The sequence below is a fragment of the Podarcis tiliguerta genome (genome assembly GCF_965153285.1).
Source record: "Podarcis tiliguerta genome assembly, chromosome: 4".
NCBI lineage: Eukaryota > Metazoa > Chordata > Lepidosauria > Squamata > Lacertidae > Podarcis > Podarcis tiliguerta.
The window spans coordinates 35,249,363-35,274,504 of NC_139537.1; the positions used below are offsets into that span (position 1 = coordinate 35,249,363).

Consider the following 25,142-nt stretch of genomic DNA (forward strand, 5'->3'; position numbering starts at 1 on the left):
ACACATTGAGCTCCTCAGATCAAAAAGGGGCGTGCGTCATAAATGTCATCTCTAACTGACTAACTAAATAGTCCTGTTTTAAATCTTCCTAAGTTGGTGGCCATCTCCACTTCTGATGGCAGTGAATTCCATTAACACATTTTTTGGAAAATACTTTCCACTCTCTTCATTACCCTCCCCAATCTGCCACCCTCTGCATCCACTAATAAACACAATTTTTAAAGTTTGGAGGACACTGCTCCTTTGATACTTTTGCTCTTTTTAAATGAACACTAACAAATGTATCATATTACACTATTCCACAATGAGCGCATCTTGCTAAATTTTAAACTGTCATAGCTAGATGTATCTCCTAATTATTTCACAAGAAGAAAAGTTTTTGTGAACACACAGCCAAATCCGGGTCTTTCTTTTACGTTGTAAACATTAAGCTGGACATCTTAGAGCAGGCTTCCTCAACCTGGGCCTCCAGGTGTTTTTGAGACTACAATTCCCATCATCCCTGACCACTGGTCCTGCTAGCTAGGGATCATGGGAGTTGTAGGCCAAAAACATCTGGAGAGCCAAGGTTGAGGAAGTCTGTCTTAGAGGAAAAGGAAGTGGAGAAAGTGGAGGAGATCCTGAAACTGAGATCCTGAAACACTTGACTGTTATACATTTTCTGGGATATGCTGAGTGTGTCATATAGCAACCCATGTGACTACAGAGGAGGATCAAGGGGGAAATCAAATGCATATTGTTATAATTAATCAACAAATTATTTTCATTTCTATACCATTTAATCCTTAGAACATGGGTAGGAAACATATGGCTATATAGATGCTGTCTAGACTCCAATTCTCATCTGCCCCCAGCCCACATGATCAGGGATCATGTGGAGTTGTTTTCCAGAAACACCTGGAGAGCCAAAGGTTCCCTACAAGCAAAAAACTATGTTTTCAACTTTTTAAATAGGTTAAAAACACCATATTCTTGCATAAACTCATCTACCAAAACGCAGCACAACTAAATAAGTTCATTGACTAAAGGAATGCATATTATTCTTGACACATGTGCTATATACGTAGGCTAGAATTCCAAAGCATATGAATTTATTATAAAACCCACAATAGATTACTCCCAATTAGCTATCTCAATATGCAAAGCGTTCATTTTGTTTCCTTTACCAATTACAGCTCAGGGGATAATAACCTCTTCTTTTTCCACCATTCTTTTAAAACACAAACACAAGGGAGTTCCAAACTTGAAATGGCTCGATAACAGAAAAAGAAAAAAAAAAGGAAAGAAAAGAACTCTATGTATATTCTAACTATCCAGATCTTTGTCTTGCTGAAAATTACATTCAGCAGCTCCTGGAAATTGACTCAATTAATATGACTAGGAAGGCCACTATTTTTGTAAGCTTCATTTGTATGTAAAATACCAAATTTACACTTGTGACTAAATTAGTAACATCAAGTGATGCAGGTTCTAGCTGAGTGATGAAGGCACAGCATGAGGGTTAAAGAGAATTAGAATTCTCATCTATAAAATAGTGTATATGCAGTATCTAAGAAAGGTTAATTGCTTTTCTTTTAGTTAATACAAGGATGCTTTATTTTTAGTAGCGTGTAAAAGATATACAGTACCCAGTTGCTCCCTGGTGTAATTCCATTAGCTGCAATAGATTACTAGCACAGAAGGCAGCTCTTAGTATTTAGTATGATAGTAATCCAAGTGCAGTGCAAGTTCTGATTTTCGATTAGATGGATACGTGAAAAACATAATATAAAATAAATTTGCATTTAAATAGCTGCTCTCTTTGCAAATGGTCTCAAAGTGAATCATAACTAGACATGTACATTTCCAATTAAGAATCTCAGTTTGGCTATTTTAACTTAACGTCTTCTTAACACGAGATCTTTACAGTTTAGTACATTAGTTATACCACAGTCACGTGTCTTCGTTTACTTAAAGCGAATGAAAACGATGCTTTCTAGAAAGTTTACCACAAGGAGAAAAAATTATGCAAATTGTTCATATTCTGCGAATACTGTTATAACATGACACCATTCAGTAGCAAATACAGGTTGTTAGAGATAATCCCATCTCAAGATAAGGACTTAGTCATACTGGATGCGAGTACCAGGACAGATGAGGCATTAATAGGCACTAAACAATGGTGAGAGAGGAGTGGAAATGTCAGTCTTGTTCATTCATAAGTCCATTTCTGCATCAATCTGCATTTTAAAAAAAATATATGGAAAAATGCATTATTTTGGTATTCAGTTTTTCACAAATTATGCATTTTGCATGCATATTGCAGACATTGAGCATATTACCCCTAATTAGGGTTGCCATACATCTGGGAATTCCCAGACATATCCTCTTTTGCGTGTTCTACATACCCATCGGAGGAGGGGTGGATTTTACATTTTAAAGCAAATGTCCTGGATTTTGGTTCAGGCTGGGCTCTGGCACAGGCTACCTGGGCTCCGGATCTGGCTCAGGTGTGGATGGCAAGGGCTCTGGCATGGGTGACCTAGGCTCTGGCTCTGGCACGGGCAACCTGGACTCTGGCACTGGCATGGGCAGCTCAGGCTCAGCGGCGGTAGAGGGGCTCAGCAACTTTTTCTGTCCAGATTTTTACCTCTTGAAATATGGCAACCCTACCCCTAATGTTCATTAATGTACTCATTATTGTATGTCTTTTGAGCTGAGAATTGTACTGCAAAATTCAAAGAAATGCGAGACCTGAAAGATAATGTCCTTCAGATCCATTTGTCCAGGAAGTGCAAATTAGGTCAGTTCACTTCAAACTGAGGGACAAACCATCCTTAAGCATCCTTACCCTGGAAATCAAGTAATTCCAGAGAGCCAATCCCCTGTCACTGCTTTTTATATAGCTCCAAGGTTTAATTGACACTGAAATGCTGAATGCCTCTGTGTATTGCTGTGTATTGCTGAAGGCGTTAAAGTGATGAAATTCCACTGGAGTATACTAAGTAGTCTCTGAACTCCATGATGGGCACATGAAGAAGGGAGTCGGATGATGACTGCAGGGTTTAGGTCAATTTACATGGGGAGAGGTATTGTGGCCCAGAGTCATTTAAGGCTTCATAGGTCAAAACCAGCACTCCGAATTTGGCCTGGAAACTAATTGGCAGTCAGTGTCAGGATAGGTGTTACATGCTTTCCCCAGTGAGCAACCTGGCTGCTGAATTCTGCATCATCTGAAGTTTCCAAGCTGCATTCAGAGGCATTGCAGTGCTCCAACCTAGAAGTTATTGGAGCATAGACAACAGGAGGCATATACACGTTCTGACATAATTGTCTTCAAATCATTCTTGAATTCTGCATCTAACAAAGTCAAGTACTTCTGGTGATGGGTTGCAAATAGCTCTCTTCAAAAGTGTCCTCATAAATCCAGAGAGGATGTTTGTTACTTAGATAGGTGGGCTCATAATTTCAGACTGAAGGCTTATGCATCAACTCAACATCAACGTGATGCTTGCTAACTACATGAATATTTATTAGTTTTGTTGATGAAAGCAGTATTACTAGGGTCAGTCATTCATACAGTACATTTCATCACCCAATGCGATTGGGCCATGCATTACAAGGATGCTCATAACTGCTCATATAATCAATCAAATACTAGTGGTCTGAATACAGATGCATTCAGGTGGTCTTGTGCTCAGAACTTTTTCCAAAATACAGTAGCACAGCAGCAGTGATGGCAAGAGGCCAGAAGTGTGGAGCCATTTGAATTTTTAAAGCCTACTCTTTCATTAGCAGGTGAAGTGTATTTGAATAAAAAAACTAATGTTGAAACAGTTGAGAATGGTTAATTTATCGTCTCTTTGTCCATTTAATTATTCTAGCAAGGCCTCAATAGACTTGTTCATTGATGTCCTCATTGCTGGCTTTTACACTAGGCACAAGTAGCCAACATAGTGGTCTCCGTATAACTCCGATCATCTTTTACTATTGGCAATGCTGGATGGAACTGTTGAGGGTCCATGACATTAGGATGGTGAGCACTAATATGGGGCCTTTCTTCATTTACCATTGATACAGGTGTAGTTACTGCTTGAGCAGATGTTTTTAAGAGTGATACTAATTGCTGTTAAGGCAGGACATTATTCCATAATACTAGGTTAATAATGGTAAATTTGTGTGGCAGCATGCCAAAAAATCAGGAGTGGGGGTGGAGGACAGCAACTAGACCCCTATAAATGGTAAATGCAGAAAGGCCCACATAAAATCAAGGCAGTATTATGGGATGAGAAGGTAAAGAATACTCAGAAATCCCAGCACCTTTTGATGCAGCTTGAAACTTTCACACTCATTTGTTATAAATAGTAAATAGTCACCAGAGACACCCAGTTTATCGTTTGTCTTGCTATAGAAAGAAAACCTATAACCAATACTTAACAACTTGGGGCCATTTCACACATTACAATTTCTTATTTGCTCGTTTAACAGCTCACGCAAGACATCTAGTAATTTGAACATTGTGAAAAGAGAATTTATATAATAATGCAGCAAGGCCTCTGAGTATTCACATATAAACTGTGGTTATGTTACTGCTGCAATTGTTGGAGGACTGTAGCTCAGCACTGAACATTATTTGCATGCAGAAGGCCCCAGATTCCTTCATTGGCATCTCCAAGTGGGGTGAGAAAGACTCCTCTGGGTAAAGTTGAAGAGCTATTCCATTGTAGTAAGTACTGGTATTGATGGACCAATGTCCTGAGTTGGTAAAAAAACACAGATATATATGTTTGGTTAACAGCTAACACATTGGTTAACAGCTACCACTTATATCTGACAAACTGTATCAATATTGTGTCTTCCTCCCACTATCTCCAGTTAGTTTACGGGGATATTGCACGGAATAAATTTAAAGTGCATTGAATGGTTTTGCTGTGGTTAATCCAAAAATCTAAGAAGTTGATGAAACAAAAGGAAAGTATGAATAAAGCTAGCATCTTTATGTTGGCAGTGTCGCTATTTATCTACTAGGTTCGAGTTAGCTTAGCTACCATGCTTTGTAGCCACTGATAACCCTTCTCCACCTTGAATTTCTCTTATCCTAAAAAAGGCATAGGTCTGTCAGTGGCTACTAGCCAGGATAGCTAAACAGAACTTCCACATCCACAGGCACAGTAGAGTACCTCTGAGTGTCTTATGCTAGGAGCAAGCAACAGGAGAGTACTATTGCTTTCTTGCCCTGTGTGCGAAATTCTCGGGGACATCTGGCTGGCCACTGCTGGAATGGGGATGCTGGACTAATTTGGACAAAGATATGTTCCAGCAGAGCTTATTTAGATATTCCCAATGATACTAGCCCAATACAGGAATCATAATTTCAAGTAAATTAAACACATGAGTGGAAAGAAGTGTACTAGCTTCACTCCCCATCATCGTCACTCTCCATGAGTTGATACAATCTGCAGAAAAGCTATAGTACTCAGTCATAATAGACTATCCTGTAAAAATACAACCCAGAGTATCACCACACACACACACACACACACACACACACGTGTGTGTGGCATCTTACATTATACCAGTATTTGGTCTGGCCCATAGACTATGGAGAACCATCTGCATTCCTGAAGGCTTCCTACAGAATCTGTGGGGGAAATGGGGGTCACCTAACAACTCTTAGCACTTTTAACAAACCACAGCTCCCAGAATTCTTTGGGGGAAGACATGATTGTTTAAAGTGATATGGTGTTGCTTTAGATGTATAGTGCAGATGGAGTCTCATTCTTGACCTCACCTCTCCAAGCCCGAAGATACTAAATATTGCAACATATTTCTCTTTTCGTATAACTAGCTGAGACAAAATGTACTTCTGCAATGAAATATGACAACCCAGATTCTAATATAATTTTAGGAATATTTTGCATGAGCGTATTCTTTGTTTTAACTCAAGAAGCAAGCATCACCCTCATTAAGGTGCTTTTTTTGCCTTCTAGTCAGACAAGTATAAGGAATGTAAAGTCGTTTCCTATCTTTAATATGCAGATGGAGTTCAATGCAAAGACATCAAAATTTTAATGCAGAACATGATATAATTCATTCACTCTCAGATCATCTCATTTTCTACCACTGTTAGATCAAGGTGATATTCAAGGAGGATAGTTTTACATTGTAACTACTTTATGTAAATGTTTTTATATTCAGGATACATTTAACTATCCTGTTAATTTTAAAGGGCCAGAGTTATTTTATTTCCAAAAGAAAAATACTAGTTGATTTGAGACGTGTGCTTAGTCTGCCTGCTTACTGATGTTTTGCTCACATGTGAGGATGAGGGTGGCAAGCTTTGACGCCATCCCTCTTGTTGCCATCCAACTCACAGAGTGTGCTCGTGAAGACTCTCCATGTAATTTGGAACCCTGAACAATTGGCTCCCTTGCCAATTATTTTCACAATGATTCCTTTCCTCTAAACTTCTTTTATGGCCATGTTTCTTAGATTCCTTTATAGTTTTATTTCAAGTTGTGGCTGTTTTGTTCTCTTCTGTTGGGGCCAGGGAGGGGCGGGGATAGAAATTAGCTTGTCATCCCACAATTGTGTATAATGGAATTACCATTAGTTATACCCCACTCTTTCTGTAGGACAGATATTTCCCTTACTAATAGCTTGTGCCCTGCTAAATAACCCATGCTACAACCAGTATGTATAATCTTTCCCCATTTGTGACAGAATTAATGATAACAGTCAATTTGTTACAGTTGGATATAATTTGCTATCTGTGGATATAATTAATGCCTGACAAGATATTATGCAAATATCCCACACTACATTGAGAATTAATCACTATAAACATTTTCTAAGGACACATTATTCATTTTAATTAATTCATATTCTGTGCACACTGATAGTCTACTACATATAAAGAAACATCTTCTAGACTGGAACTAGATAAGTTGATTCCTCTTTCTGAACTAATGCTGGTTGGCATTGAACACAATTGTTCTGACTTCCCAGACATCTTCCATGGACTGCTACTAACGACTGTCATCACTGCTGTTAAGTATGATGGATCCATGCTAAAGTTCCCCACTCAGGCATCTATCAAACTTACCTTGAATTATGAGGAACATATGAGAAAGGTTATTGGAAATACCTAGCTCCCCAAATGCTCATTCAACTTCCATCACTGAAACAGGCCACTTGGGAAACTAAGGGAAATGACACAGGAGATAAAGATGCAAAGAGTGGGGCACTTCCTGATCTTGGAAGAAGTGGTAAGGATAAGTTACATGATTCCATAGAATTTTACTGTGTATACAAGTTTGTAGCTAGTGGGAATAACCCTGGATGACTTCGGCAAGGGTTATCGAATCCACTAAATGGAAGGAAAGCTACAAAGGTGAGAACTCCAGGGCTGAAACTAGATTGCACCCAGGGTTAGTGCAGAAATGATCTGCCTGGTAGTGTAGTTTTATGCACACTGATGAAATAATGGAGCAATTTACTAGAGACTTTCCTGATCCATCATTCACCAGCTTCTGTAGGAAACATTTCTATAGCCAAACATTCCTATATGAGTAAGCCTGGAAGTAAGGGACGGGAAATTCAATTCAGTTCACATTTAAAAGTGAATCTACCAAGTTCTCACTTACTGAAACAATATGAGAACCAAAACACAACCGTCATTTGAAATTCACACTTCTCTGAATTTTGCAGTGCAGTTCCCCCAGCTTGGTCATGTGTACAAAAAAGCATATATCAGGGTAAAGTGTGCATCTAAATGCATATATTGGTGAAAATAATGTACAAAAATGCATTATAGTAGGGGGAAATACACATGCTTTGTAAACATGTGTATATTAGGAAAAATTGCATGCAAAAATGTGTATGAGAAATTTGCACTAAAATAATGGTTAATTTTCATGAGGACTTCCCCTCACAAAAAATATGTATGTATTTCATAAACTGATGTGAAAATGTGGAGAACTGAACATAGGACTGGAAAAATGAGAATCAGAGAGAAACCAAAATTGGCATATTCACCTACCCTAGGAGAAGTCAACTTTTATTGCTTTGAGCATAGAAATCAACCTTTATAAATAAGGGGAAATCATTCACCCACCCCATAAATTGTCAGTATTATTGTTTAGTAGCAAGACAAAGCACTGGGTTAAATGATAACATTATATTTGAAAGTTGCTATGGCTCAACTTATCTCTCATCCCATATTGAAATATCACTGCTGAATGTCATAAACATATTGATTTGGTTTTAAAAAAAATTAGTAGAAGACCTCAGAAGAGCCCATCTAAGAAGTGTGATCCTTTTCATTTCACTGGGTGCGAGGAGGAAAATGCCCTTCATAGTTCATGACTGCCATTGCATCTGTGACTTATGGGCCTTTTTATACTATAATAGTCACCCTTCATGGGTGAAATATTCTATATGGATGTTGGATTTCTGTTTTAATGGACACCTTCTGGAAATGTTCGTTTTTAAAAGAACAGACAGTAAAGGTTCCATTCCAAAGGCCAGATTGTTTTCTTACTGGAAATAAGAAAAGTAAGTCTCCAATTCAAAGAACTCATCCTGTTCTCATATCTACTTTTAATTCCAAAGTCACGAGGTGGACTTCGTAGGCTATGGGACTGAGCTTATCGGTTTTAGGAGAAAACATTGTTAACATGGGTCTTAATATGGATTTAACAAATAAATATTGGATTTGTAGTAGAGCTGGGGGGTGGAGCTGCTTTCAATGTCACTAAGCAATGCACATTGTGGTTCTGAGTACAAAATCAAGAAGGGGAAACGGCAATGCCAACCAGGGAAGTCATCTACTAGGAAACACTGCTGGTGGCCAGAATGTAGCACTAGAGGAGTAAGGAATTCCCTTCACTTACATTTCATCACTGGGAAGGGGAGGATGCCACCGCCAGCATGGTATATGAGTGCATGGTGGCTGAATAGAGGGTTGTCCAATTGTCCAAGCTGCTCTTGCCATCAACAAACTCACACCAGTTGCTAGCAGGAAGTTAAACTTGGTACATGATCAGTTATAAATCAGACCAATGTGAACATTTAACAAAGCTCCTTGACAACATGTCCCATTTTGCTGCTTGAGGAGAAACAGGAAGTGCTACCCTGCCCTACTGCCACCGCCGCCACCCTCCTTTCTTTTCACCTCCGGTGTTCTCTGCTGTCACTGCAGGCATGGTTCTCCCCTTCCCTGTTTCTCCCCACAACAACCATGCAAATGGAGGTTAGAGACAGGGAGCAGCCCAAGGTCACCTAGTCTCCCAGGTCCTGGTCCAACACTATGATGATTACACTACACTAGCTGCCTTCAAATGTATATATAAATGTGTATGAATTTTATAAGCCACATCCATACTCCTTTCTCATTGGGAACATGATGATAACTCAAAAGGTCACAAAGCCATAACAAGAGCTAATGGGATGATATCATAACTGGTGTGCATCGTTGGTCAACTCGTTATTCGTCCATGTATGCATGTAGGCAGAGTTGACATCTTAACCGCATCTTGACCTTTCGGTTGAAACATCTTTGGCAATCTAGGCAGCTGATATTTCTCATACTTTGCCATTCTTTATCGTTTCAACTGAATTTCATTTCAAAAACCCTCCCTCCATTTTGGACAATGCAAGAATTACAAAATACATACCCTTAAAATTCTAACAAAATACAAATCATCTCAAATTCAGCCATGTGCAGCAAGGGGCCTATGAAATTTTACTCTGTAAAAATAAAGATTTGGTATTGGAGAAAACAGGTTTTATAGAATTCTGAACAAATGGCTTCATCTCTTTTGCTCGCACACACTTTCCCTTGTTCACTCTAGGCTAGAGTGAATTGTGAACTACTTCATAAGATAATTATTTGATGATGAGTTAATTTCTCACCATACTTTCCTTCTTGAGAAGTCCATTGTAGGAGAAATATAATGTGTTAAAAGTATTGAATCTCACCTTTTAAAGAGATGGCATGTACATGATTATTCCATTAAGCTCTGCAGTTTTGACTGCATAGATGTAAGATGGGGAGGTAATCATAAGATAAAGGACAGGCAGAGCATTGGGTGAGTTTCATAGCAGTTTCAGCCAGCTATGTTGTAATTTTAACGCCGATTCTTGCTACATTAATGGTGCATTAAGTTTCTAATTAAGCTACACTGAAGTAACAGCTATCAGCTGTAATGGAGTTCTGCTCTTAAAAGAGGATTTTTTTGCTGCATATATATTCAGATTTCTACCTGGGAAAAGACTGCTTCTTTTATCATATATACTAATAGTGACCTCATTTCACTGAGCACAAGGCATTATATAGCCAAAATGACATAATCCGTGCAAAAGAGGGAGGTACTGGCAGGCTTGGGATAAGTACAAGTGTGTGTGTGTGTGTGTGTGTGTGTGTGTGTGTGTATTTGGAAAAAGAAAAAACCTCAAGGGAGGATTTCCACCACCTGCCACAAACCAGCCCAAGGAGGACTGAGCATGCTCAGAGCTTCCCAAAACACCAAACATGGAGCTTAAAATGTCCCATGCACTGTGGTTCCCAAGCAGGAAGCCTACACAAGGAATTTGGGCAGATGGGCCAGAGGAACAACACACTTGCCAATCTTGCGACATCAGAATGATATTGCGGGTGGAATTCTACATTGCACTAGGACAGCAGTTGCAGACCTCAAAACACACTGAGGTGGCTGTGGAAGGTACAATGTACAAAACTATTCTTGCCACTCCTCAGAGGAGGAAGAGACATGTGGTGGTGTAGCAGCATGTAGCAGTAACAAAGCTATTGCTATTCTAGGCTGCATCAACAGAAGTATAGTGTCTGGGTCAAAGGAAGACATAGTCCCATTCTATTCTGCCTTGGTCAGACCACACCTGGAATACTGTGCCCAGTTCTGGGCACCACAACTGAAGAAGGATATTTAAAAGCTGGAACATGTGCAGAAGAAGGCAATCAAGATGATCAAAGGTCTGGAAACCAAGCCATATGAGGAATGGTTGAGGGAGTTTAGCCTGGATAAGAGGACAATGAGAGAAGGCGTGATATTCATCTTCAAATATCTCAAGGGCTGTCACATGGAAGATGGAGCAAGCTTGTTTTCTCTTGCTCTGGAGGGTAGGACCCCAGCCAATGGCTTCAAGTTACATGAAAGGAGATTCCAACTAAACATCAGAAAGAACTTTATGATGGTAAGAGCCTTTCAGCAGTAGTACGGACTCCCTCAGTAGGTTGTGGGTGTTTTTAAGCAGAGGTTGGATGGCCATCCATCATGGATGCTTGAGTTGAGATTTCTATATAGAAAGGGGTTGGATTAGATGACCCTCAGGGCCCTTCCAGCTCTATGATTCTATGAAATGTTGGATCTGCACAAGCATATCAGCTTACTAGACAGAATGACCCAGCTCCCCCATGTGCTGTTCTGGGGATTTTCTCATACCCTCAAGACCCATTTTCACAAGACGCAGGGAGGAGGATAAATTCTCACTGTGCAAACAGAAGCCCCTGGGCAGAGCTTCCACTGACAGTGTTCATTAATGAATCTCGCCTATGTGGTTGACAAGTGAGCAGTCCCACCCATGTGTCAACTTTGACCCACAAGGCTGATCTTGATAAATATCTGGCCCGTGGAGACAACAAGTTTCCCTGCCCTAAGTTATAGCAATAATTTTAAACCATATTTCCTTTTTGTGTGGTTGATTTCTGCAGCAAGTAACTTCAACTCTGCATTCTGCATTAATAAATTCTGTAAGCTATAAGTGCCCTCTGTTCAACAGAGAGCTTATCTTGCATAGCCACATGATTGCCAGAGGTTCCGGTGGGAAAGAGCGATCAAAATAAAACAAACCTTTCAGCCTCAGCGTAAAAATCATGGCTGAGATTCATCCTTGATAGAACTGCTGCTGCGGCTTCAAGGGAACCCACTCTAGGGACGTCTGTGGAGCACTTCGAACATCTCTGTGTTTCATATACATGGTTATTCAGATGTTGAATCTTGACTGGCTTGAGGCAATGACTCCATTTATAAAAATAAACCGCAACATTTCTCACCCATTTAAGCAAAAACGTGGCAAATTGGATGGTGCCCTGTGTGTCACAGTGAAGCCTCTGAGGAAGCAAAGAAAGAGCTTGTCAAATCTGTGGATCCCCGTCTCCTTTAGAACTCATCTTCCCTTTTAAGGTTAGCTTTGAAGAACTGTAATGTTTCATAAAGAAATGGGTAGCATTAATAAGACGAGCTATTCCCTCAGATACGACTTTCTTCCTTTCCATTCTTGTACGGCTTTCTGATATTTGGCAAAGTATTTTAAGATGAAGGGATGCCATCTGCCCTTACAAATAACCCAAACATGTGGTGTGATGTACACCAGGATATGCTGAAGAATCTGAAGACAAATTCAGCAGGCTTTGGGGCAGAAATGTCATGCTGAAGTGGGTGTAGAGTGAAATGGGGAGCCTTGGGAAAGGATGTAGCTCAATGATAGAGCACGTGCTTTGCATGCAGAAGGTCCTGGGTTCAATTTCCAGCATTTCCAGATAGGACTGGGGAATATTCCTGCCTCAAAGGAAATCCACTATCAGGCACTTTTGACAATATTGAGCTAGGCGAACCCAATGATCTGAGTCAATATAAGGTAGAGCCTTATGCTCCTGTGTCTGCAATGGGAATCAACGCAACAGAATAAGAACCTAAATGTAGCCTGTAGCCTAATAGATTCAACATTATACAGTGGTACCTTGGTTTTCGAACAGAATGCATTCTGGGAGTCAGTTCGACTCCCAGAACCATTCGAAAACCAAAGTGTGGCTTCTAATTGGCTGCAGGAGTGTCCTGCAGCCAATCAGAAGCCACAGAAACCACGCTGGACGTTCAGCTTCCGAAAATCGTTTGAAAACCAGAACACTCACTTTTGGGTTTCGATCGTTCAGGAGCCGATTTGTTCAGGAGCCAAGGCGTTCAGCTTCCAAGGTACGACTGTATTTTACAAACTACTCTCAGGTCCTTTCTAGGGAAGGAGCTACTGTCTCATTCCTAAGACCCTGACATCCAGTTGTGCTGAGAGACAGAAAAGGGTAACTAGTCCAAAGATTGGTATGCGTGGACCACATCCCAGAAGGGCCTCACCACTGACCAATCAGAACAACCTCTGTGGCATCTCCTCCTTACTGCCACACACCTGCTCTCTCCCTTATGGCCCAGTCCACCAACACTATCAAGCACAGGAAGAGGGCAAATAAGCAAGCAGCGGTTTCCGCTGCTGCTGTGGTGGCGAGATGCAACCAATAGTGTCACTGCAATGGCAAAAAAGGAGGAAGAGGAGGAGCCACTACCAATGAACGGGCAGGTAGCAATGATGGTTGCTGCTTTTACTTAACCCCGCCTCCTCTTCTTCAGCTGCCCACAGTGTTTCTCAACTTGGGAGTCTGCCAGGGTCTGATGACAATAAGAAAGAGGAACAGCAGAATAGCACACATAGAAAACTGGTGTGCCAGGAAGAAAGGCTAAATTAAAGGAAGGGTGGGGAGCTTGTGGCCCTCCAGTTGTTGTTGGAGTGCCAACCCCTTACCATTGGCCATTGTGGGTGGTGCTGATGGAAGACATGTGACATTTACAGAGCCTAGCCTTTCATGCTACTTTTTTTGTACACAGAAGCTTATTTATTTGCTTTTCTAGGGAGAAGCAGTCCCAACTTGAACTCTGAAGTGCTCCAATCTAGAAATGGATTCCTCACAACGTATCCATTCGCTGTGATAACTAGGCCAAAGTATTTAGGTGTGCTGCTTACCCTGTCCCAAGGGCAGTAAGAGACACTTTAAAATATAGTGTTTAAGTCATATTTTGTTGGAATCTTCCTCTTGATTTCTCTCCTGGAATCATGTTTCTTGAGGCTGGCAAGTGCTCCGCAAGACAGTTCCTTCTTCTGCACCCAAGAGACACGGTACATTAACTAAAAATGGTATGCACTGGTGCTTAAAATTAAATGTCATTTTTACTTACAGACTCTAATGTGTGCTGGGCAGAAAAATCACACACCCGATAAGTGTGAAATAGATAAGAGAAAGGAAATGCAGGTGCCAGCTAAACATCCCTTCTAAGCTCTCTATGTTTTCTCTCTAATTCTCATGCTTCGGGCAGGCACCAGACACACAGTCTCTCTCTCTCTTGCTGAAGCATTTTACCTGCGGTTGCCTTAGCATTTACCTGAAATCAAAATTTGCAGAGAGCATTGGGGACACAACTGTTGATGCCTGTTTCCCAGTGTAAGAGCTTGAAGTCTCAGGTGGCCCTGAGGAACAATGGATAGTGTCTTAATTGGCTAGAGTAGGCCAAGTGATAGCAATGGGCTCTAGAAAACTTTCCCAAACAAATGTGCTTACTCACCTGAAACTTTTCTCCTGGTACAACCTACCTTTCTCCCTTCCCAACCTCATAGGAACTGAGTGTGTTGTCATCCCCTGCACCATTTAACTGCAACCACAAAGCTTCTGTTATCTTCCACAGCGATATACAAAGCACACTCATTTTATAGCAATCAAATCTGAGCATTATCAGTTTGGAGGGAGAGGACAGAAAATTAGAGGTGTTCAGGGGAACCCACTCACAATCTGTATGTTAGAGATTAGCAGGAAAGTGCCTGCTGACCATGACCATCGCAAGCTGATGCACTTCTCAGGCCACGTAGCCTGGTAGCCACACATTTGCATTAGTGAAAAAGGGGCCCTAGATGCACACTTGTCAGATTCTTCTCTCACTAACACTGAACGCAGGGCATGGTCACCAGTTGTTTCAGCATGCAAGGGGAGCTTTCATTGAAAGCATGAGGGGATATATCTGGACCCCCCTCCTTGTTATTAATTTAGTCTTCAGACCATCTCATTTAAAGTCCACCTAAAAATAAAATACCGGTACATTCTAAACCCCACATAAAAATACAAACAAGGGGCGTGACATCAGAGGATACATTGAAATGGTCCATTTGCTAACTGCAGCTGGAATGATAATTTGTCAAAACTGGAGAAATTCCACTCTACCTTTTATAGACTCTTTGTTTTCTAAGGCGTGGGAAATGCCCTATATGGTCCATCTGACAAATAATATAAGAAGGCAAATTGGGCGATGAAAAGTTTGTAGGGAAGTGAAGTTTGCTTATCATTTATTGGAATAATAAAGTGCAAGGTTTAAGTCACTTGTATTTATTACAAAGAGATATATAATGAATTGCTATAAAAATCGTATTATTATTATAATCACCATCATTTATTTACATGGCACCATCAATGTACATACTCCTGTACACAATTAAAATAAAAATTTCTACCCTGAAGGGCATACGATCTAAAACAACAATACACAAAAAACCAGTAGTTTAACATGCATAATTCACAATCCATTAATTAATGCTTGATTGTTATTGTAATTAATATTTATCATTACTGTCATCCTAATATTTCATGTCCTTTAGAAAGGGCTCCAGAGAATGTTCTCTATTATCAGAATCAATGTGCTATTCAAGAATATGGTGAGGCACATTTTGTAATATCGCTGTCCTCCAGATACATCACAGGTTTTGGACTGGTATGTCCACAAACATTGCTAGTTGAACTAATCATTCCATCCATTCGAAGCAGAGCCCAGTTTCCCATTAGAATAGGAAATTAAAGGTATTTTTTCCATTGATGCTGATATTTTACACTTACTAACCAATGTATAAGACTTGAAGAGGAAATGGCAGCTCTGCCAATTTGTGCTTCTACATCTGATACTCTTTGTTTAAAGATGTTTCTGGTTATATTTTCAAGTGAATTCAGTGCTTGCACTAAAAATTCATATTGCTGCAATGTTTGGAAATCTTTGAAATGAGAAACTGCCCAGAGCTAGCGGACCTTAGAGACCCTATTTTCACCCATTTGAATTAATCTGAGCCAGTAATTATGCATCCCTAGAATTTATTAGGCCAGATAGCCTCAACACAAAATTATGCTGTTCTAATTAAATAAGTACATTTTAATAAGCCCCAAGTCATATGCAAAATATAAGTTTAAACCTTTTCAGATGCAATATTTGGAAAGCCCCAAATTTTTGCACAAAAAATTAACACTAGTACCTTCTTTGCTCTAAAGGCATTGGGCATATTGATTCAGGGTACCTAAAAATCAGGCATCTAGTAAAGGTTTGCATGCAGACAAGTGAATATAGTTCTTTTTTCTTTATTTGTAGAGCCCAAGATCATGAAGCAGAATATATATCTATATCGTAACTCATGACCATGAGCGAGATGTTGCACTCATAGTGGATAGCTCAATGAATACGTTGACTCGGAAGGCAGTAGTAGCCACCAGCTCAGATGGCTTTAAAAGGGGATTAGACATATTTATATAGGATAATGCTATCAATGGCGAGGCTCTGCTTCAGTTGTGAGAGCTACAGAGCACTAAATGGCCTCAGTCCAGTATACCTGAAGGAGTGTCTCCACCCCCATCGTTCTGCCTGGACACTGAACTCCAGCTCCAAGGGCCTTCGAGCAGTTCCCTCACTGCGAGAAGTGAGGTTACAGGGAACCAGGCAGAGGGCCTTCTTGGCAGTGGCGCCTGCCCTACCATCAGATGTCAAGGAAATAACCAACTATCTGACTATCAGACTTTTAGAAGACATCTGAAGGCAGCCCTGTATAGAGAAGTTTTAATGTCTGATGTCTTACTGCATTTTAATTTGTTGGAAGCTGCCCAGGATAGCTGGGGAAACCCAGCCAGATGGGTGTATAAATTATAAAATAATAATAATAATAATAATAATAATAATAATAATAATAATTACTACTACTACTACTACACTTAACTCCTATATGTGGGTTTCCTTTGGGCATCTGGTTGGCCACAGTGAGAGTAAGATGCTGGACTCGATGGGCCACTGACCTGATCTATTCTTATGTTCTTACCTAACCTGATCTCTCTTTAGAGTCTATGCACCATTTATGCAATGTTTTCCCCTTACGATAGATTACTGCTTTGCATAAATGCCCACTCTATTTCCAAGTTTAGTGATAGCCATGCCACCAATGTAATATCTGAAGTGAGCCTTAACTGCAATATCAGTATAATATAATTTGCCACTCTAGGGTTAGGATTGTATCTCTCCCCCACCTCACACTTTTCATCATCAATCCATGTTTCTCACTTATTTAAATCTCATTAACATCAATTTTCAACAATTTAAACTATCACTAGCCAATCAGGTTGATTGTAGAGTGCTACTCATTTTGAAAGGATCTCAAAAACATTAACAGATTGAAGTAGGCAGAGTATCAAATAAGGTACTCTCTTCTTTTTTTACTCAGTTAGAAAATAATGGAAAATAAGGAAATAATGTGAATATTACACACACACACACACACACACGTACGTGTATATGTATATATATTTCTTGGATAGCAATAGTACATATAAAGTATCTGTCATAGAAAATCATGACATTACTGTTATAGGCAATATGGTGTTGGGGTAAAAGTAGGAGGAGAAAGGAAAGGGAAAATGAAGGGAGATGGTAAAATTTCATTCTTTTACATAGTAAATGAGCAAAGCTTTTATGTCAGCATGACATAAACAGTTGGTGTCTTTTGAAATTAAAGTCTGAGCTAATTTGACATTGGCAGTGGTGATGATTATGATGATACCAATGGCTTCTGCGGAAATGATTGGTTTGGTTATCATATTGCATCTATGACACAGAACAAGCTTTCTGACGGATGCCCTGCTTTAGACTATTACTAAGTTTAGAATATTTTTCATAAGGTTCTGTTTAATAGGGTGCCACAAGTACAAAGCACCAAGCTGCCGAAAATGAGGGATTGAGACCTATGCAATTACCATCAGAGGCCATAATCTATAAAACAACATCTGAGAAATAATGTTATAACATTTCAGAATTATTTCATACATGGTTCCATGCTGTAATAAAAAACTCGTTTGGAAACAGAGCTGTGCCATTTAGATGTAAGTAGCTCGTTATTTGTTCATTTCTCTGTTTTTATTTGTGTGTGTGTGTGTGTGTGTGTTTAACTGAGAACACATACATGCTTTGTTCAACAAGAAGAGACGTCGTCTGCTCTGCAGTTGCTGCCATTATGGAATGCACTGAATTGCACCAGTAATTCTGCACTGTGTCATGATGAAGGGAAGAACTAAATGGCTGGGTTTGAAGAAGTCTAGCAGTACCTATTGAAAGCTTGAGTGACAATGAGTTTTGAAACCAAATATGGAATGCACTACTCTTCATCTAAAATGGATTCTGGTGCAATTCACCATAATGCTTTTAAAACAGCAACAAAAAACTTCCTGGTCACTTCCAGCTGTGAACAACTGAGAGGAAATGGCAGCATCCAAAATAATTGATCCCTGCTCCAAAGCAGGTGTGGAGCTTTCCTAGAGACAGGATGGATGTTGGATTCCTTGCAGCAGCTTTTGGATTATAGTTGATTTCTAGAGAAGGGCTGTTTTGAGCCAGAGCCCAGTTCAGGTGGGATACAAGGATGCCTGGTGTAACAGAAGAGCCAATTCTGAGTCTAACTCCTCTGCCCCTATAAGTGTATAAGCTCTTTGCCTATATATTATCTACATTATTGTAGAGGGAACAACAAGGCACATCCATAGTTTCACAACCCAGCCCCAATACCCAAGGAAGCTTCTGGCAGTGGCAATAGGAAAGACAGAAACCTCCTCAAGGAAAGGCCCAAAGCAACAACTTCCTGGACCCTCAAAGAACATTGTGACAGAAAGAGCACCATGGTTGATGGGGTCTAAGGCTGCTGGGATGTCATGGACAACCAATAGAACTGCACTCCCCGCCTCTCTCCCAAAAGAGGAACAAGAACAATGTTTGCCAATGCTACTGAATTGATGCACGATCTTAAAATAAAAACCAGTTTTCTATTTTCTTAGAATTATGAAGCTAATGAAGAAAACAACAACACATTGAGAACACCCCTCCCCCCTTTTTTGTAATTTGTCCTGAATGCCTCCCTAAAATTTCATTTAAAGCCAAATTAGAAATAGCTAGTGTGTTGCGTCTAATTTAATTCTTGATTCACTTTTAGATTGCTTGGCAAACAGATTTATGCATATTAATTACTTTTCTAATGAGAAATATTTGGAAGTTGCATCTGTTGTAGCAGCAGAGCTCAGTTTAAAAAACAAAAAACAAATAAAGGGAGTTGTTTTTTGGTTTTTGTTGCAAAGTGAATATACAACATTAGCAGCTATTAGTTCAGCCAGCTTACACTCAAGCTGCATTCAGATGTGAGGTTTATTGCTTTAGTTTTACGGGTTATAATGCTAGTGCTTCTGCCCTAATTTCTAACATTCGTTTTACAAAGCAGTACCTGTTGCATTATGGAACTGTGGCTTTTTGATCAATATTCCGCCATGCTGTGCTAAATTGTAAATGGCAGGAAAGAACGGTATGCTAAAGTACCGCCTCAAATTTCATCACACAAAGTTGCAACAAAAACATCTCATGATTTACCAAGATAAGGGGGTTGCAAACTGTCCCCTCCCCCCCCCCAGAAACATGGAAATGAGCACTATATTTTCACTAAATTCCACTGTGCTTTTATGCTGTGTGAGAGACCCCATAAAACATGGGAATTATCAGGTAATGAAAAGGCAGGAAAATAAAGTGCTGTCTGAATGCAGCCTTAGATGAAGGAATGCTTCCATATTATCAGGGAACAGGGGCCCAAGGGCCACATTCCTTCTAGGCACACATTCCTTCTAGGCAAAGTCCCAGGGGCCACTTGCCTTTGGTGGGCAGGACTAGAAGCAAAAGTGGGTGGAGCAACATATGCTAATCTACTCCCACATTTCTGTCTATCCAGGAATGCAAGAAGCATTATAGGATATCAAGGGCACATTCTAATCAGGCAGGAACACTCACAGAGGGTAGAAAGTAGGGCTGGTAAAAAGTGTAAAAAGGGGTGTGGCTAGAAGAAGGGCGTGACCTGAGAAGAAAGAGAGCTCTGAGTTCAGCACCAAGCCTGAGCTCCCCCATCCCTGCTGTATGATAGGGATGCATACAGTGGTACCTCAGGTTAAGAACTTAATTTGTACTGGAAGTCTGTTCTTAACCTGAAACTGTTCTTAACCTGAAGCACCACTTTAGCTAATGGGGCCTCCTGCTGCGGCTGCACCGCCGCTGCGCGATTTCTGTTCTCATTCTGAAGCAAAGTTCTTAATCCAAGGTAATATTTGTGGGTTAGTGGAGTCTGTAACCTGAAGCGTATGTAACCTGAGGTACCACTGTATTTTTGTATTTTAGGCATATCTGTTGTGCTGGGTGTTAGCTTAATAAAATATTCCATCTTAACATTTCTCATTCCAGCCACTGAGCCTCCACGGAATGTCACAAGTATAAACTTGGGGGAAGGGTCCATTGGACAGAAATGGTTAATTACTGAATTAACAAGAACAGAGTTAATATGGGCCCTTATGTCATATTCCCAGCATCCAGATCCCTTCCCGCTACATTTACAGATTTGAAAAAGTTCCCACCCCATGAGGATTTTCTGATGGTACATTCCATTGGATTTCCTTTGCACATAGTCTTTGGTCTCTTTAGTTCATTTGCATCATCTCCTAACCAATTGCCTTCCCCTTGCTGAGCCAAGTTTGGGAGGGAGAAATGAGGAGTGGTGCCATTTTAGATTTTATGCAATGAGCAAGATACTTCCTCGCTGATTTAAAAAGCCTGGTTTGGGTAGGGGAAGAGGGGTGTTGGGCCAAGAGAATTGTCTGCCTTCTCCCTGCTTCACTGTCGCAGCCTCTATACACTAAATCAGGATGCAGCCTGACTTTTACAGAAACAACAGCACTGCTGATGTGTAACCCATTGGGGCCAATTCCTCTCTGTGCTCTCCACACATAAAGAGCCTCCACCATAAATTGGCCAAGTTGGCACTTTTGTGCACCCCCAGAGGAAATAAAAAGTGATGCCTTAGAAGTGCAGAGTGACCAAACCACTGAAACCTGACATTGCTATGCAATATCACTGGCAAGACGTTTTATATAGCTCAACAGACTAGACCTCCTGCCGCAGGATACATTAGAGAGGAATACAACCAAACTAGTTGTCACCATAGTGTTTATCTTTGGAGACAATACATTTTGGGCATGATAGCTAGCTATTGGAATGTTCTGACACATCAAAATCCTCTGAAGGTCATTTCAAGAATGATTTTATCATTTTGCAAATTTACCAGATTAGTACTTCTGGAACAGAAACACAGCTCCCCTTCAAAACCCACACTTCTCTGAATTTTGCAACCCAGTTCTCCAACCAAATAATGCATACAGAAATGTGTGTGTTCATAAAAAGCGGACACATGCATACATATATCCATGAAAATAATGTACAAAGTTACCTTCTAGGGTAAAATTACTTGAATCAATCCTGTGTTAGTTTCTGTTTCTCACTGTGCAGCTGCTTGCAGTCACAGGACTGTGTTTACATTCCAGGGATCCAGGCTATTGGAGTCTCACAGGAAAGGGAGATGGGATGTGACGTTACTTGTTTCCTGTTTCCTTTGTTTCTTTGCTCTCTTTGTTCAGTTGCTCTCTGCTCTCATAGAGAGAAGATGTATATTTCTTTGCTCTCTGCATAGCTTAGTAATAAAGCATGGCATGTAGCTCATACCTATCTGATTCTTCCGCTGTGTTGTTTTGATGCTCTTCTGGGAGGGCTCGGAGGAAGATGGGCCTTATCAGCTCGGACGAACGGAGCTGACAACATCCTGCACCAGGCAGAATTGCATGCAAAATAAATATTGTTGCATCCCAATTTCCATGTGGTTCAGGATTCCCAGGGCTCCAGGCACTTATCCAAGTTTTATGTTTCATTTGGAAACGAGGCACAGCAGAGACTTTATGCTATATAGGGTTTATTTATCTTTATGCTATAGGGTTTATTTACACATATATACAACCTGAGCCTATGACAGAGAGGTTCACAGTATTAAAACTGCAAGAAGATCTTGCTTCTCCCAGCAGCATTCAGGCATGGCTCTCCCTCCACCTTGCTACTTTGCTTCCAGCTACATCACTGTCACTGCCTGCTCTCAACTCTGGCTTTAGCTGGGGGGAGGGGGTGTCCCACTCATTTGCCATCTCGTAGAGAGCCTCTTAATTTCCCATAATCTCACCAGCAAGATAGCTTGGTTATTTCCATGAATTAGAAGGCTTGATTAGATTTTAATACCTGCCGGATCCAAGGATTAAAGGTCTTGATTAGATTTTGACACTTGCTGGATGCAAAGATTAGCGTCGTTAGGCATACAGTTTAACGCCCACACCCAAAATGCGTAACAATGTTTTAGAATATTTTTATACAAAAATACATTTAAAATTTCCTGATTTGTTTTTGGGTTTTTTTTTACAAAATTTCACAAGTCTGTGCAGCAATGGAAATGGGGCAAATTAAAGTTAAGAACAGGAAAATAAGAAACTGTGAAAGAATTCAAAATTGACAGATTTGTCCATCCATAACCATCGCTCAGGATAACCCTGCATCTAATGACATGGATTCTAGCACACTAAAACATATACCATAATAAATTTGTTAGTCTTTAAAGTGTCACAAGGTTCTTTCTTGGTTTTTCTACAGTGCTACTAACAGGGCTAGCCCTTTCAATCATTCTGAAAGTGATGTCTGGTGAGGGCTCCACCTCATATTTGTTTGTGCTTTTTGACCTTTCGTTAGTAGAAAATCTTGCATCAAGTGTTTCACCTGTACGTTGGATCAGTTCAGTTATTCATGACTCTTACCTTCTGAGAAATTCATAAGCAAAAAGGCTTAGATGAATATTTATTGTTTACTTCTGCTTCATTATCTCAGTGCATTTATCCACAATGGCATTTTGAGGGCATGATGCACATTTTGTATTAACAACATAATTTAACATTAGCCAAGATAATGCTAAGCGATGTTTCCTAATGACTGAAATTATACTTCAGGGGCTAACCCATGTATATAAAAAAAAATCCACCGGAAAAAACCCCATACACCCTTTGAATAGGAATTTTCAGCTTACCATTAACACTGCTGGTATATCCGATAATGGAAGAAAAGAAAATATATTTCATATGATTGTGGCTTCCCTTGACCTGTTCAACATCCATTGTATGATCACAAGCACCTCTTTTACCATAAACCATATTTATTGCTGCGGATTCAGTTGACAACCTTCTACATTCTGAAATGCTGTTTCAGTGAAATCATGTGAACGTCTACTCAGACCTACATCCTGTTGAGTTCAGTGGGGCTGACCCCCAAGAAAGTAGGCGTTAGAGTATAGCCTCAGGCTTACTGGTACTTGACATTTACAAGATTATACTGTAGGTATATATCCTGGCAGGTATCAAAGAAGAAGAGCCAGGGATGCATTCAAATCAGAATTATGCTACAAATATGGGGAATAATGCATTGCCTAGTTGTGTCCAGCAGGAAACTTCAAGAAACTTAGATTAAAAGCCCAGCAGGTTTATTTGGAAGTCAATAATGCTGAAATGTGAAGGACTTTGTACTTGTTCTAAAGACTGTGGCATTAATACTGAAGAGTTTTTCAAAGGGAAAGTGGAATATGTAATGTTTCACTGAAATAAGTATCATCAACATGCATATGCTCAAATCACCTCCCTCTCACAATTTATCTTTTAAGCCATGCTACTTGGGAAAGGAAATAAATGAATATAGCACACCCAGCACTGGGAAGGATATATGAATGAGAAAAGAACAGACACCGAATGTTAAAAGGCCCTGTAAGCTTACCTTAGGTCCAATTCATACAAACAAGCCATGTGGAAAGCACTTCATGCCATGTGTATCTGCCAATTTCATAGTGTCACTGACCTAGAGTATCTCAAGTATTACGAGTCTTCTGAAAAGTTTTTAAAGCTTACATGGGAAACATTGGTAAACTTAACTGAGGGGCACTGGTGACCAAGATGGGGAAGTTTCCTGGAAACTGAATTCTATGAGGAACAGCTGAAAGATCCAGGCATGTTTGCTCTGGAAAACAGAATATTTAAAAGGAGATGTGATGGCACTTTCGTATCTGAAGAGCTGCTATGCTGAAGAGGAGCAGACAGATTCTCTGCTGTTCCAAAGGACAGAACTGCAAACAATGAGTGAAAAGTGTAGGGAATCCAATTTTTGGCAAAAGGGTAAGGCAGCAGTGGTGAACTGGGAGCCAAATGCAGCCCTCCAGGCCTCTCTATATGGGCCTTGTAATTTGCCCCAGTCACACCCCTTCTCCACAGGCCACATCCCTCACCAGCCCAGTTTTGAACCTTACCCTACTTTGCAAATATTCAGGAGCAAATGGCAGGGATGGTTGCAGATGCCAACTGGCCTCCCGGCACTAATATCACCATGGCTTACTGGGAGGAGTCAGGCAGGTGGGAAGGTCAGTGGTGTGCAGACACACTGCTGGGGCCAAGGGTGGGAACAGATGGCAGGGAGGAATGGCAGGGCTTACGTGGCCTCCTTAAGACCACTGTCACTGCATCCTGTCAAGAGGAGAAGGCATGTGCAGATACACTGGCAGAACTAAAGGCAGGAGCACAGTGAGGGGGGTGCTTATGTGGCCTCTCTACACCTGCATTGCTGCAGCATTCTGGGAGGGGGAGAGATGAGGTTGTGCTCCCACCCATGGGTATGCTCAGCCATGGCCCGCCAACCACACTGGCCCTTTCTCTTCCAATAATCACCGCCACCCTTTCCTGCCAACTGCTCCTGTCCTCATTGTGAGTTTTTGCCCAGCAGAAATGTGTTCTTGAGCTTTGATAACATCTCTTGCTCACTTGGAGGATAGAGAGGAGTGTATGAATGTGCATAGGGAAATTTGCAGCCATTGTTCCACCCACTTTTGTCTCTGGCATGTGGCCCCTGTTAGGTTGTCCAGAAAGGAATGTGGCCCTCAGTCTTGAAAAAAGTTCTCCATCTCTGTATTAGGAGAACCTTCCTAAAGGTGTGAGCTGCTCAATAGTGGAAAAGGCTGCCTCAGGAGATTTAAAAGCATTTACAGTGGCACCTTGGTTCTAAAACTTAATCCATTCCAGGAGTCCATTCAGCGCTGAAAGTGTTCGAAAACCA

At 40.5% G+C, this 25,142-nt stretch overlaps 1 long non-coding RNA gene across 1 annotated transcript; it reads right to left on the minus strand.

The window, feature by feature from the left end:
* Window positions 1-631: 631 nt before the first annotated feature.
* On the minus strand, window positions 632-24,057 carry LOC310676540. The gene is made up of 4 exons (XR_014510600.1): window positions 23,948-24,057; window positions 7,085-7,181; window positions 4,548-4,734; window positions 632-2,219 (listed from the first exon to the last, which is right to left on the minus strand). It is a non-coding gene; the product is annotated as an uncharacterized lncRNA (long non-coding RNA).
* Window positions 24,058-25,142: the final 1,085 nt, after the last annotated feature.